This window comes from Notamacropus eugenii, chromosome 3, assembly GCF_028372415.1.
Source record: "Notamacropus eugenii isolate mMacEug1 chromosome 3, mMacEug1.pri_v2, whole genome shotgun sequence".
In the NCBI taxonomy this organism is placed as follows: domain Eukaryota; kingdom Metazoa; phylum Chordata; class Mammalia; order Diprotodontia; family Macropodidae; genus Notamacropus; species Notamacropus eugenii.
In genome coordinates, this window is record NC_092874.1 from 262150865 (window position 1) to 262164223 (window position 13359).

The window sequence follows — 13359 nt, forward strand, 5'->3', positions numbered from 1 at the left end:
GATGAAACATTAGTTCCACTACATGTGCCAGCATCCCTACTCTGAAATCCCAATGTGCCACCACTGCTGCTTACTTGGGAAATAAAAGGAATAAATGGTATACCTGCATCCCTAAACTTTCATGATATATAAAAAAGACTTGTAAAGAATTCCATCTGAAACAAAAAGAAATAAAAACATCATGCTGTCAGAATAGATCATTTTCAAATACTTAAGACAAATTATATGTAATACATATATCTATCTATCTATCTATAATCACAAAAGCAGACTAAACCGTAGTACAATTCATCCAGTTAAAATCCTGTACTTCATCATTTTTTATGCAATAAATAGCCACTAGAAAAGGGGGAAGGATTTTTTTTAAAGGATCATGCCACCAAGGAGAATAAAAAAGGACCACTTCTATGTATAAGCTCCATTTGGTATATTAACACTCCAGTTCTTTCTAATGAATGTCATCATTTGAAACTCCACTTGCAATATTCTCTGAACATATCCCTCTGTTTTTTATAGGCAGTTTATCAACTTAGATAGATTGAACAATTTAAAGACCTAGTGGCAGAAAGGATGATAGATGAAGGAGTTTACATGGCTCATTGTGATCTGCACCCTCTCCTCATCATATTATCTAGGCTTTTAAATGCATTTGTTAACATTTGACAATATGCAAGTACTCTTCTGGACAGCAGGGAATGACGCTTAAAATTTGCCATAAAAGTCTTGAGATGCATATAGTATATCAATCTCCTTGTTACTGTTTTCACGAGAAGATAACTCTTAGGTCAGATTGGGGAGTTAGAAATATCATTAATGGGGGGGGGGGGAAGGGGAGGAAGAAAATAAATGTAGGCACTTTAGTTTGGTGACTGGTGTTTGAATTGGCCTTGAAGTATTTCAGTTTATCAAAATGAGAAACAAGGAAAATGTTCCTCTGACCATAACCTTGACTGCCTTTCATATCCCTCTGGTCTCCAAATAAAAGTTTTGGATGCCAGCTGGACTCCAGGATCCAGGCTCAGAATGGAAAGCAATTGTTTTCTGTCGATCTCAAGAGTCCAAGAAGGACCTATTCAGATGTGACATAGACTATAAAGACTTAAACTCCTTGATGGATGTCACTGAATATTTCTACCCATCCCAATAGCTCATCAGAATTTAAAACTCAGCAAAGGCAAGGAAGTAGTCATTGGTAAGAATGAGTTTCTACTGCAATGATTGATTCTTAAGAACCCCATGGGCTCCACCTCAGTTAACCTACCGGGAGTGAGTAATTCAGCAAGAGAAAATCTTTGCCATTGTCTGAGTGGCATTGCATGCATATTCCCTCTCCTACTTAACTCTTTGACGTCTTCCGGAGAAAAGACTGTCATTTCCAAGGGAAGCATTTCCCACTTTCTTCACCCTACTGATTAGCATATGTCCTAATACTCACTGGACCGGCCCCTTCCCTCTCAAACTCCCCTGGACATCAAACCCAGCGGCCACACCCCCCCACCCAGAAGTTGACTTCGCGATCTCCACGCTAAAATTCACCACCCAGCATCAACTGGGAGCATAGGGAGAGGGACGAGGGCAAAGAAGTAGAGGAAGTAGAAAAGAGAAAGAAGATAAGGAAGACTAAAGCCGCCAGCCAGGATGAATTCTGTATTACAGACATCTTCCCTGGGGGTGGGGTGGGGCGGGGGGGGGGGTGGAAGAAGAAGAAAGAGCGCGTGGAGCTATCCGGGAGATATGGTACCTAAAGCCTGTGTTTGGGCGTCTGCTCCTTCAATTGATCATTGACAACCGCAGTCTCCACCGGCTTGAAGGGGGGTTGGGGAGGGGGTGTCGGCTCACGCCGGCCGCTCCTGGACCGTTTCCCTAGCAAGGGTAGGAGGAAGGTGGCTCAGAGAAAACCCCCGGCCCCAGCGCTTCGCCGGCAAGTGTCTGGACTTGGAGGCAGCAGCAGCAGTATCCCGGCATCTTCAGCAGCCAAAAGGAGAAGCGTCCATCGGAAAAATGGCATATTACAAATTTTGCTTTGGGAAGCAGAGCTCGGCTCAGACCATTGTCAAGAGGAGGAAGGGGGGAGGCGGCTCTTAAAGCCCCAGCGGCCCCTTTCCAGGAGCAACCGCCTCCACACCAATCCACGCTTACAGCTGGAAGGGGAGGCAAGGGAGGCAGCAGGAGGGGGACAGACGAAGCAGCTTGACTTTCCAAAACTTAATCGAATGGACCAGAAATCTCAACTATCTCTCCCTTCCGTCCCCGCCCCCTCCCCCAAGTCTGGGTCACTAGAGGTGAATAAACTCACTCTTGTGTCCCTTAATATGTGGGCACTGAAAAGCATGGGGGGGGGGGTTAGGAGGAAGAGCGCCCCACCTGGTTCTGAGTAGCCACCTTCTCTACAAAGGAGTTGTTAGTGAGCATTCATTAGCCCCAAAGCAACAGTAAAAAGGAACCCCATAGTAGGTGAGAAAGGCTAGGCAGGAATTCACCCTCCCTCCTGCCCCCATCCTGTACAGGTTTGTTCCAGGTTCTGTTCTTAATGCACTTATAAGATGCGCTCCTGGCTCCAAAGGGCAGGTAATACACGCCCTCCACCCTCCTCCCCTCCACACACCCACTTATCTTCCCCAAGCCTCGTGGGGAGGCTTACTTGTCCCAAGCACTCTAAGAAGTTGGCCCGCCCAACCAACCTGCTGCCTGCGCGCGTTGTACAGAAACTGGGCTCCGTGGGGCTGCTAAGGCATCGCTTGCTCCCCTTGCTCGCTCTCCGTGCGCCTCCGCGTTCTCTCCGGCGGCCAGGGGCTTCCCCTGGAAGCTGCTGCAGTGGTTTCCACCGGTCCTTAAATAAATTCTGAAGTAATCACGTCTTTGCTCTCCCCCTCACGCACACGCGCTCTCTCGCAGATAGATCCACACATACACTTGGCTGCCCAGATGCAGCGCCAGGGCCGTTGGTGGTGCGGCTGCCTCTGCTAGGGGCCGGCCCGACAGCTCCCACGGGCTCACGCAACACTCGCTCGCCTGCCCTTGGCTCCCGAAGGCTCAGAGAGAAACCCCGCAGAGAAAAGAGCCGGCAAGGCGGCGAGCTTTGCTCTGGCCTCGCCCCGCACCCCACTCGCTGGCATCCAGCGGTGCCCCGGGTGGAAGATTCGCGCTGCTTCCAGCGGGGACTGGCGGTTCGGTTCGCCCTCCGACCTCTCTCAGGCCCTGGCAGGCGTGCGGTGTGCCACACCGCGGCTCCTTGAAGGAGGAGCCTTCTTTCCCACGGGGCTGGAGACAGAAAGAGCTGGGGTTAACTGTGGTCTGGGTGTGGCAGCAGCGAACAGCTCCAGTCCTCTTCTCCCTCATTCATTGCTTTGGCGATGCTGATGTACCAGGTAAAAAGCGTGACAGCAGTAGCTGCACTCCAGACTTCGAACACTGTCGGTCCTGCCTCGGTTCCCCCGCCACCAACCCTCTCGTCATCTCCCAGATGAGCAGCCTAGCCAGGCTTCCCCCTTCCCACACCAGCCCAAACACACGCACACATTCCAGGAAAGGAGCAGGGAAGATGGGAAGAGGAGAATGTCTGAATTGCAACCTGCCCTACTTAGAGCACTAGTTCTGTCAAAGTAGCTAATCTATTCTCCTCATGCTGGTGATTAGGAAAAAGAGAGGACAGCGGGAGGACTGTGTTCGATTGCATGGCACAATTTTTAAAATGAAATTTAAAAAAAAAAACCAGGACTCTAGAGTCAAAGAAAGTAGTTCAAATCTCATCTCTGCCACTTACTAATTGTGTGACCTTGAACAAGTCACACAGCTTCCTAGTCACACAGGTCAACTTCCTAGGGCCCCATTCTCTTGGGAGAAAAAAAAAAAGAAAGAGATGAGGAGAAAAATGGAAAGGGCATAAAAGTATCACACCTTTAAACTAGACTTATCTAGTGTTTCTAAACATGCAGTTCTTTTCAGGGGCTAGTGTATGTATCCTGGAAAATACAAGGGACAGGCTTTACAGAAAACCCATCTCTTGACAGTCTGAAGAACTATGGCCACAGAGGCATTTTAGGAAAAAAAACCCTATAATTTTTTTTCATGGTCATAGGAGCAACAAAAAGAATGGCTACACATTTTCTCTGATTCCCATGACCTCTCAAATCTCTCCAAAATAGAATTTACATGACAAAGAGAAAGTAACTTCAACTATCCCCATGGTCTAGGACACAAAGAATCCAAATGAAGTTAAAACACACATACACACACACACACATACACACAAGAACTAACACTCACTATCCCTGAGCTAACTTATCACTGCTTCCCCCATGCTATTTCAAGTGAAGCTTTACTAGCACACCCAAGAACAGGACAAAAGCTTCCATGAAAACCCACCCCTGTACCTTGAGTGCCACTCCCTCTTTTCAAAGTCATGGATACCCCAGCTCCAGGCTGTAGAAGTTTGTTCAGTACTAAACAGCCCACTTGGCTACAGCCTTGCAAAAGCAAAAGTCTGCCTGAGATGGCAACCTAGAAGCACCCACAGAGTAAAGCTCTGGCCTAACTGTGGGGGTGGAAGATGGAGTGGGGATAGGCTCTGGGGTATTGGTGCCTAGCCAAGAGAACTGAGGAAGGAGAGAATACAACAGGTCCCTAGGGATGTGAACAGTGAATTGTCTAGTGTGGTAGGAGTCTGAGATGCTTTGAAATCCAGCACCTAAAGAAACCATAATCAGAGGGGAGGGAGTCAGGAAGTGAATGATAAAGAAAATAAGAGGGGAAAAGACTGAAAGTACTAAGAAGAAAAAAACTCAAAGACCTTGAACATAAACAGATAAATTGTAGTAAAAACTAATAGAAGAAGAAGTCTTCCTGAAGGAACTCTTCTGTTTGACTATTACAAATAGTCGTAGGAGCTGGATCTGTGGATTAATTTAGATTGTTCCCAGATGAAAAAATTCCTACAAGCAATGAAGGTCAACACTCTGTAAATCATAGTTTTGAGAGCTAAATAGATCATTGAGCAATTAAGTGACTTGACCAGAGTCATATAGCCAGTTATGTTCCAGAAGTGAGACTTGAACCTGTGTCTCTCTGGTTTTGATACTGGCTCCCTTTCTACCATGCCATCCATACTGTTTCTCATTATTTCATATACCAATCAAAATTTTAGTGTGATCTCATCAATTTAAGAATTCCTTCCAGTGATTCAGATGTTAGCCCAATCATGCCTGCTCCTCTTGTGAGATCTTGTTCATATCGTTGATTTGTAGAACCATATATTGAGAGCTAGAAGAGTCCTGAGATACCACTTTGTCCAGTCATCTTGTTTTACAGATGAAGAAAAGAGGCCCAGAGAGGTTAAATGGTACCGTTATCCCCAGGATGAAACAAAAACTTTGGCATTTAAAGCCCTTGACAACCTGGTTCCAACCTACCTTTGTAGACTTATGAAACATTTGTCCTATAAAGGTACCCTATTGTCTTCTTGTAACACCTTCAAACAAGCTGTTCTCTCCTCTATCTACAAGAAATCTACCCTTTTCCAATCAACTATATTTTGCCAAGCTGATGTTGATTTTCATTGATAGAGGGAGTTTCTTTGTGGGAAGTTATCCAGCAAAATCACAGGTCCAGTCTAATATTGATACCATCTATGGGCATTTATTTATGTATTTGCTCTCTCCTACTATAAAGTGTAAACTCCCTGAAGACAGGTCTTGTTTCCTTTTTTTGCCTTGGTGTCTTCAGTGTCTGGCATGTAATAAAGCCTTATGATAAATGCTTTTAGAGTGATTCATTGATCTGGGGAGAGAAGGGCTAGAAACAGACCCAGTTGAAAAAACCTAGTCTCCTATTACACAATTTAGTCCCCAGTACCCAAGACTTAAGGTCAGCTGGAGCCAAATAAGTCAGAAAGACGTGATAACAGAAGGCATCATTTGTGAAAACCAATCTAACTCCAGTCTCACCTAGCTGTGAAGTTTTCTTGACTATGACTTTTCTCTACTAGACCCTCAGCATGATTACTCTGTCTTACCCCATGGTGACTAGTCTTTTTATCTATGGCTACATTTCAGAAAAGCCCAATGGGTTATGAAAGAGTATTTGTTTTATTTGAAAGCAAGGACAATTGTGTTTGTCAAGAAGAGGCTTTCTCAGTGCCTGGACATAGTAAGGAGCTACCCAGCTTGTCTCCAACTCACCGCTGAAAATGGTTGATTAAGGCAATGTGTCATCACAATAGGGGTGATTTAGGAAATAGCTGCCATTTCCTCAGTAGGTCCAAGGATAATCTTTCTACAATGAAGAAAGATAATAGTATCAGCAGTGAACTGACTTATGAAGTGCATTTTTTTTCCACAACTGGATTTCAGACTGAGACTTTGCTCTGTGTGAAAATGTTTCTCAAGAAAGGATGCAGATCAATTCAGAGGACCATTAGTTTTGGACCTGGAAGGGAACTTTGAGATCATCTGCCAAGCCTAGAGGCCTGTATTGGGCTACCCGAGTCTTCCTTACCTCACCTCCGAGGTCTTCGGCTGGCCACGCCGGATGCACGTATGAGAGAAAGGACGTTCCAGAGTCAAACAGGGGTTGAGCTTTATTACAGGGTTTCGGTTACAAGTGCAGGGGGTCTTCTTTCTTAGGACGAAGAGGGGGAGATTTCCTAAGGAGGCTAAGCTTAAGGGATTGGAAGTAGAAGTACAAGCGGGGAGAGAGGGGGAGGGGAGAGAGGAAAGAAAAGAAGCGGAGCCCTACTTTTCTCTTTGGCTCCACACGTGCTAAGAGAGCTTTCAGGCTTCCTCAATCCTACTTAACCTTCAGCCACACAGTTTGCATCTCAATACCGTGCTGTTAGGTAACTAGGTGTGCTCCAATCCGGGACGACCTCGAGGGCAGGGAGACTCCACCCATCACATATCTCCAGGGGAGAGGCGGAAATACCCGAGCTAGCCGAGCTAGCTCGGTCTGACCTTCTCGAACCCCCGCTGTTCATGGAGGGCCTCGTAAGACTCTAAGATTTAGAAGTCCCACTTTTACCTGCCCGAGACTGTCCACACGGAATTGAGCTTCCAGTCCCAACAATCATCTAATGCAACCATTCCTTCTACATATAAGGAAACCCAGACTAAAAAGTTAAATTATTTGCTTAAGGCCACATGGGTACTGTAAGCTGGACCTGGGTGGGGAGAACCTTGACCCCTCCTCTCCTCCCCAAAAAAAGTCAGGGTAAATTAGAATTAACTAGATATAGAGTGGGATCACTGCATGCTACAATATAGCTGTGACTTAGTAGTCCTAGAAGAGAAAGGGAACTTGGAGGCATGTAGTACAGGAACCTCATATTAGAGATAAAGAAATTAGGGCTGGGGTGGAGGGGTTAGTAACATGCCCAAGGTCATTTAAGTAGTATCAGAGGGGTCATTTGAACCCTGGTTATCTGGCTAGAGAGCCAGCCAGTGTTCTCCACTCTATACTAGGGAGTTTTAGGTGGTTTAGTGGTTGCTCATGGTAATACAACTGTAATTGTTTCTCTTTTACCAGGAAGCTTTAGAGTCTTCCCCTCCCAGTTTGATTTTTTTTTTTTTTGATTAAAGGGGCCATTCCTTGAGCACCTACTTAAAGAAGCCTATTCATTGAATGAATCTATCTCACTCAAAGTGAGAATGCTATAAGACCTTAGCCTGAAAGGGCCAGGGTCTCACATTGCATCCTGGGCCATCTCCAGTCATCCTAATGAATATCAGGCCACTGGATCCAGATGGCTCAGGAGGAGAAAGTGAGGTTGGTGACCTGCACAGCTCTCCCTCACTCATATCAAAGTCAAGTGCAAGTCATGTCATCATCTTGATGTCATGGTCCTCTTCAAGAAGGAAGAACAAACACAACAACAACAACTAATGTCAGAAACAGTGTTTGAACCCACATCTTTGAGATTCTAAGCCAGGAATTCTTTTTTAAATATATTTTTCTATATTTAATCTTAAATTTATGGAGTAAAACAAGCACTTTCATAACATAGTATAATAAAAATAATTGCATATGAAATTGCAAATCTATTATGTAGAGCTTGCTATTCCTGTTAAATATATAATAAAGTCATCATATAAATTTTCCCTGTTTTTCTTCCCTCCCCCATCCATGCCTTAGAGATGATGGCCATTAAACACAAATATGCATGCGTGCATGCGTGTGTGTGTGTAAAATTATTCTGTTCATACTTCTGTTTATCAGTTCTTTCTCTGAGTGCAGATAGCATCTACTTCCATATGTCTGGAAATTAATTTGAGTATTTATAATAGGCAAAATGACTTATTCACTCAAAGTTGTTCTTACAACAATTTTGCTCTCACTTTATACAACATTCTCTTGGTTCTTCTTATTTCACTCTTCATTATTTTATGCAGGTCTACCCATGTTTTTTCTTAAGTTCATCATTTCTTATCTCACAGTAGTATTCTATCACCATCACACACAGCTTACTCAGCCATTCCGCAAATGATGGGCATCGCTGCAATTTCCAATTCTTTGCCACCGCCAGGATTTCTTCATATTTATTTTGTCATAGGCAATGATAATGCATTGAAGCCTAGCAAGCCCTTCCTGAAACATCATTTTTAATAAATAAAACAAGATATATAGGATTACAAAGGAAACTAATTACATTTTAAAAGCTATTAAGTTCTTTTTTTTTTTAATTCATGGGCACCAGGTTAAGAACCCACACTGAAGCCCAGCCCCCTATCTCTTATCCCCTGCTACTTCTCCTAGATTATCATTACTGAAAACACTTGAGATTACATTTTTCCCTATTAGGATTGTCCTTATGGTTATCTGACTTTGGTTCAAGATATAGATAGGTAAATCGATAGATCAATAGATATAACTGTTAATGACAGCTACTATTTATATCATTATCTATGTTTTTGCAAAATTCTTATTGATATGATACACAGATCAAAACAAATCAAATTATTGTATTGCCCAAAACTTGCTGGTCAACATTTCATTTCCTCCTTATATGTGGCTGCATAGATTAATAGTTAGGAATATAATCCTCTTAGTTAACAGATGAGGAAAGTAAAGCCCAGAGACTTTATTTAAGTGATTTGGTCAACATCACCAGTAGTAAGAGGGAGAGACTAATCTTTAACTGAAATTTAGCTTTTCCATCAATGTTAATGTAGGCAACAAAAATTCTTCTAAGTATTATAGTCTTCACCAGACTTGCCGATGAGGTCCATGACATACACACCAAAAAAAAAAAAAAAAAAGCCAGAGAACTCCTGGGTTAAAGGTTTGCTCCTCTTTATACCTAAGGTTTCATATCTTTCTAAAGTTAATGACCATTCATCTACCTTAGTCTAGGAGACATCTTTTTATAATTAGAGATAAGTATCATAGAATTTTTGAAGTGAATAGATTCTTACAGATCATTTACTCAATGCCTTGATATTATATATGGTGGAAGTGAAGTCCAAAGAGATTCCACAAGTTGCCCCAAATCACATAGGACATGTTAGTTGCAGAGCCAGAGAATCAGAAGTCAAGTTCAATTCAATTAAAAAATATTAAATACCAACTGTGCAAAATTCTATGGATGCCACAAAAAGATAAAATAAAACCTCAAGTCTCAAGGGGGTTACTTTTTCATTGTGGAGACTGGATAAAGGAAATAAAACCTATATTTAAGTAAGTAAATATAAAGTAATTTGGAAACAGGAGTTAATTTGTACGAAAGAAGGGAGACATGGAATGGGATGCCAAATTCAGAGACTACCTAGTGGTTGAGTTTGGCTGGATTATAGAATGTGAAGAGAGAGAAATATGAAATGTCTGAAAATATAGGGTAGTATCAGATTGTCTGGGGTTTTTAATACCAAACTAAAGAGTGCTCTTAAAGCTTTTTGAAAGGAAGTGATATGGTCACACCTGAACCTTGGGAAGATTATTTTGGTATCCCTGTTGAAGACTTATTTGAAAAAGAGGGAGTGGAAGCAGTAGCAATTAGGAAGCTGTTATTCTACTCAAATGAGAGGTGATGAGAATATGAACTAGAGTGGTGGCTGTGAGTGGAGAGAAGGAGACAACTGCAAGAACTTTATAGATAGCATAAATGAGACTGGACAGCTGAGTGAATGGGGCAGGGGTAGTGGTGGAAGGAAGGCAAAGAGTCAAGGATAACTCAAAGCTTATGAAACTGTGTGACTGGATGGATGGTAGAGCTTTAACAGAAATAGGGAAATTTGGTAGAGGGTCAGGTTCACAGGGGAAGACAATGAGTTTTTGACACAATTAATTGAAAATACAAGCAGGGCCTCAAAGGGAAGATGTCTCACAGGCAGTTGATGATGTGGAACTCCACAGAGATAATGATTGAGCATATGTGATCTGATGTGATTACCAGAGATCATGCAGAGAAGTCAGTCCCATACAAGATTCTTGGGGCACTTATGCTTAGGGGGAGAGAGGGGATTATGAGCCAGCAAAGGAGTCTGGGAAGAAGTTGGAAAAGTAGGAAGAAAAGCAGGAAAGAATCACATAATCCAAGAAAGGAGAGCTTCTGGGAAATTTGTTGAAGTGTAGGGAGAATTACCCAATGTGATCAAAAGCTACAGAGAAATCAAGGAGAATGAGAAATTAGAATATACCATTGGATTTGGAAATTAAAAGAAACCACATCTGCTGACTCCAGGCTTATTTTTTCCCATTCTTTGCATTATTCCACATTACCTGTCATAGTAACTTCATGTTTTTGTATGCCATTTCCGTATCATGGGTGGCAATCAGGAATTTTTGAGACATCAATGTTAAAACATGAATGACAGATTTCATGGCTAATTATCAGTTTCTTGAAGTAGTCAATGTACAAAAGTAAAGATTTGAAAGTGTAGAATCATCTCCCAACACACACACACACACACACACACACACACACACACACTCCTTTCTTTCTTTTTCCAGGGATACCCACATTTTCAATTCAATAAACATTTATTAACTATGGTTTCACCTGAAATATTCCCATCCATTCTTCCCACAAAGTCTATTTCTTCCTGCATCTCTAAATTATTATTCAAAAATTCTTGCTGTTAGGTCTTTACAGATTAACCCCAACCTGACTCCTGTCATTTAACAGTCCCTTCAAGAATGCATATTACTTATGTAGACAAGAAGTAACTTTGAAAAGTGAATAGAGAGCTGCCTTTGGAACCAGGAAGATATGGGTTCCAGTGTCCTGTACCCAACATACATACACGCGCACTTGTATGTGTGGCCCTGGGCAACGCTCTTCCCTTCTTCAGAAATTCACTAGGATTGCAAGATACAGAACAGGTATTACTCTGTAGTGTATTTCCTATACTAAGGAAATCACGTGTCAGAGTTTTAAAAACTCAGAAAATTACAGTTGTGTAATATTGAAATGTAAAAACTTATAAAGCAAAGAAACTAATTTTCTTGTGTAACTTATGGACACCAATCTCATTCATAGTCACATTGTTGTACCTTTGCATAACCAAGGTTAGTTATGTGTCTATATATTTGTGGTCCTTGCCTTCTTATGTGTTTTTATAAGAATTTATCCTATCTTTCCCACTATATTTAATCAGTATGAAGAGGGTTTGTGCTAACTACCATTGTCATTCTTTCACAAAGCACTGAGTTATAGAATCAATTTTTGTATGCAGAGAAGTATTACCAAGTGTTTGACATTCTAAGTTTTAAAGAAGGATGTTACTTGAAAAAGTCATATTAGTATAAAAATGGAAAGAACAAAGCATGATGGGTGAGACAGTGTGATTAGGAGAGGAATACTTTAAATATGGGAGACAGTATGACTTGGAGTTGGAAAATCTGGCTTGAGTCTCAGCCTATTTAGTCACTGTGTGACCTTGGGCAAGTTATAGTGACTCTACTAGCTTTGGGTTCCCCACGTGTAAAATTAAGGAGGTGGATGAGATTATTTTGAAGGTCTATTCCAGAATTAATACTACAGTGACAGAGTTCTGGTCTGAGTAACAAGAAGGATATTGCAAAACCAAGAAAGATCAGATGTTGTGAAGATCATTCTATTTTCTGCCATGTTGAGTTAGGGGTGCCTTCAGGATACCACCATTAATATCATGATATAATCATTGTTACATAAATTAATCTGATGTACATCCTGAATTTACTTTGGGCATGTCCTGGTACCTCAGTTTCTTCCACTGTAAGATGAAAAGCTTACATTAGATGACCTCTGAGGACCCTTCCATTCTAGATCTGTGATCCCATGTGAGGTCACTTCCAAAATAAGCAATTTGGGATCACAAACTCAAAAGAACACTATTTATAATCAGTGATCTCCTTAGGAACTTGGGGAATCTAGTTAATGGTGACGACTATTCATTCTCTGGGGCAGGTAACTGGTACTGCGGGTAAAGCATTGGACTTGGAATCAGGAAGTCTCATCATGTGTTTACATCTGGCCTCAGACACTTTCTAGTTGTATGATCCTAGGCAAGTCACATCACCCTGTTTGCTTCAATTTCCTCCCCTGTAAAATGAACTGGGAAAAGAAATGGCAAACCACGCTAATATCTTTACCAAGAAAGCCTCAGATGGGGTAACAAAGACTCAGATATGACTGAAATGGCTCAACATTCATACCCTGACAATTCTTATAAACAGGGCAACAGTTAAAAGTAGCAGAAAGAGCACTGATTTTGAAGTTAAATCATCTGGGTTAGAATCCTGTCTCTGCTATCTCATGGGTTGCATGATTTCACAGGATTGCTTCATCTCTCTATGCCTCAGTTTACCCCTGTGAAAAATGAAAATATTTAACCTAAGCTATCTAAGATGATCTTCTGGCTGAAGGCAACCCTAATGATTTGCCAGCTACTTTTACAACTTCTCTTTGGACTGCAAAAAAAAATGTTAGATACATTTACAATTTGTTTGTAACATAAAATTCCCATTCCAGCCTTGAGGCTCTCTAGCCAGAATTTTTAACTTATAGCCTGGTAGTATTTTAAGCTGTTAGAGCCTCCAGATCAAAGATATGTAGTCTCTCTTGCTAGCCACTTCCTTTCAGTCCTGAATGTCCCTGGATCACTGTCCTTTATCACACATGACACAATCACAGTGTACTGCAAAAAGTAGATACCCAGTTCCTGTATGATTTGTCCATGGCCATGGGGATAGTGTTATTTAAGCAAACATGCCAGTCCCAGCAAAGGAAGTAAGTACTTTTCTCTAATATATGGTTTCCAAGGTACCTTTATCGTCACTGATTTTTAATAGATGTCAGTGATATTTGAAAGTGAAATATCTTTCTCCTTTACCATAATATTATCCCCTCAACTGTGCATTTACTGCACATCAGTATTTGTTATTTTTTGT

General features: G+C 41.9%; 1 protein-coding gene across 1 annotated transcript in view; it reads right to left on the reverse strand.

Moving 5' to 3' along the window:
• PPFIA2 (PTPRF interacting protein alpha 2) overlaps positions 1 to 3311 on the reverse strand; it is a 684724-nt gene extending 681413 nt beyond the window's left edge. Inside the window, exon 1 of the mRNA XM_072655483.1 lies at positions 2682 to 3311. The gene's annotated coding sequence lies outside the window, so the exon portion shown is untranslated. The remainder of the gene's footprint in view (positions 1 to 2681) is intronic.
• Between the last annotated feature and the right edge of the window lie 10048 nt (positions 3312 to 13359).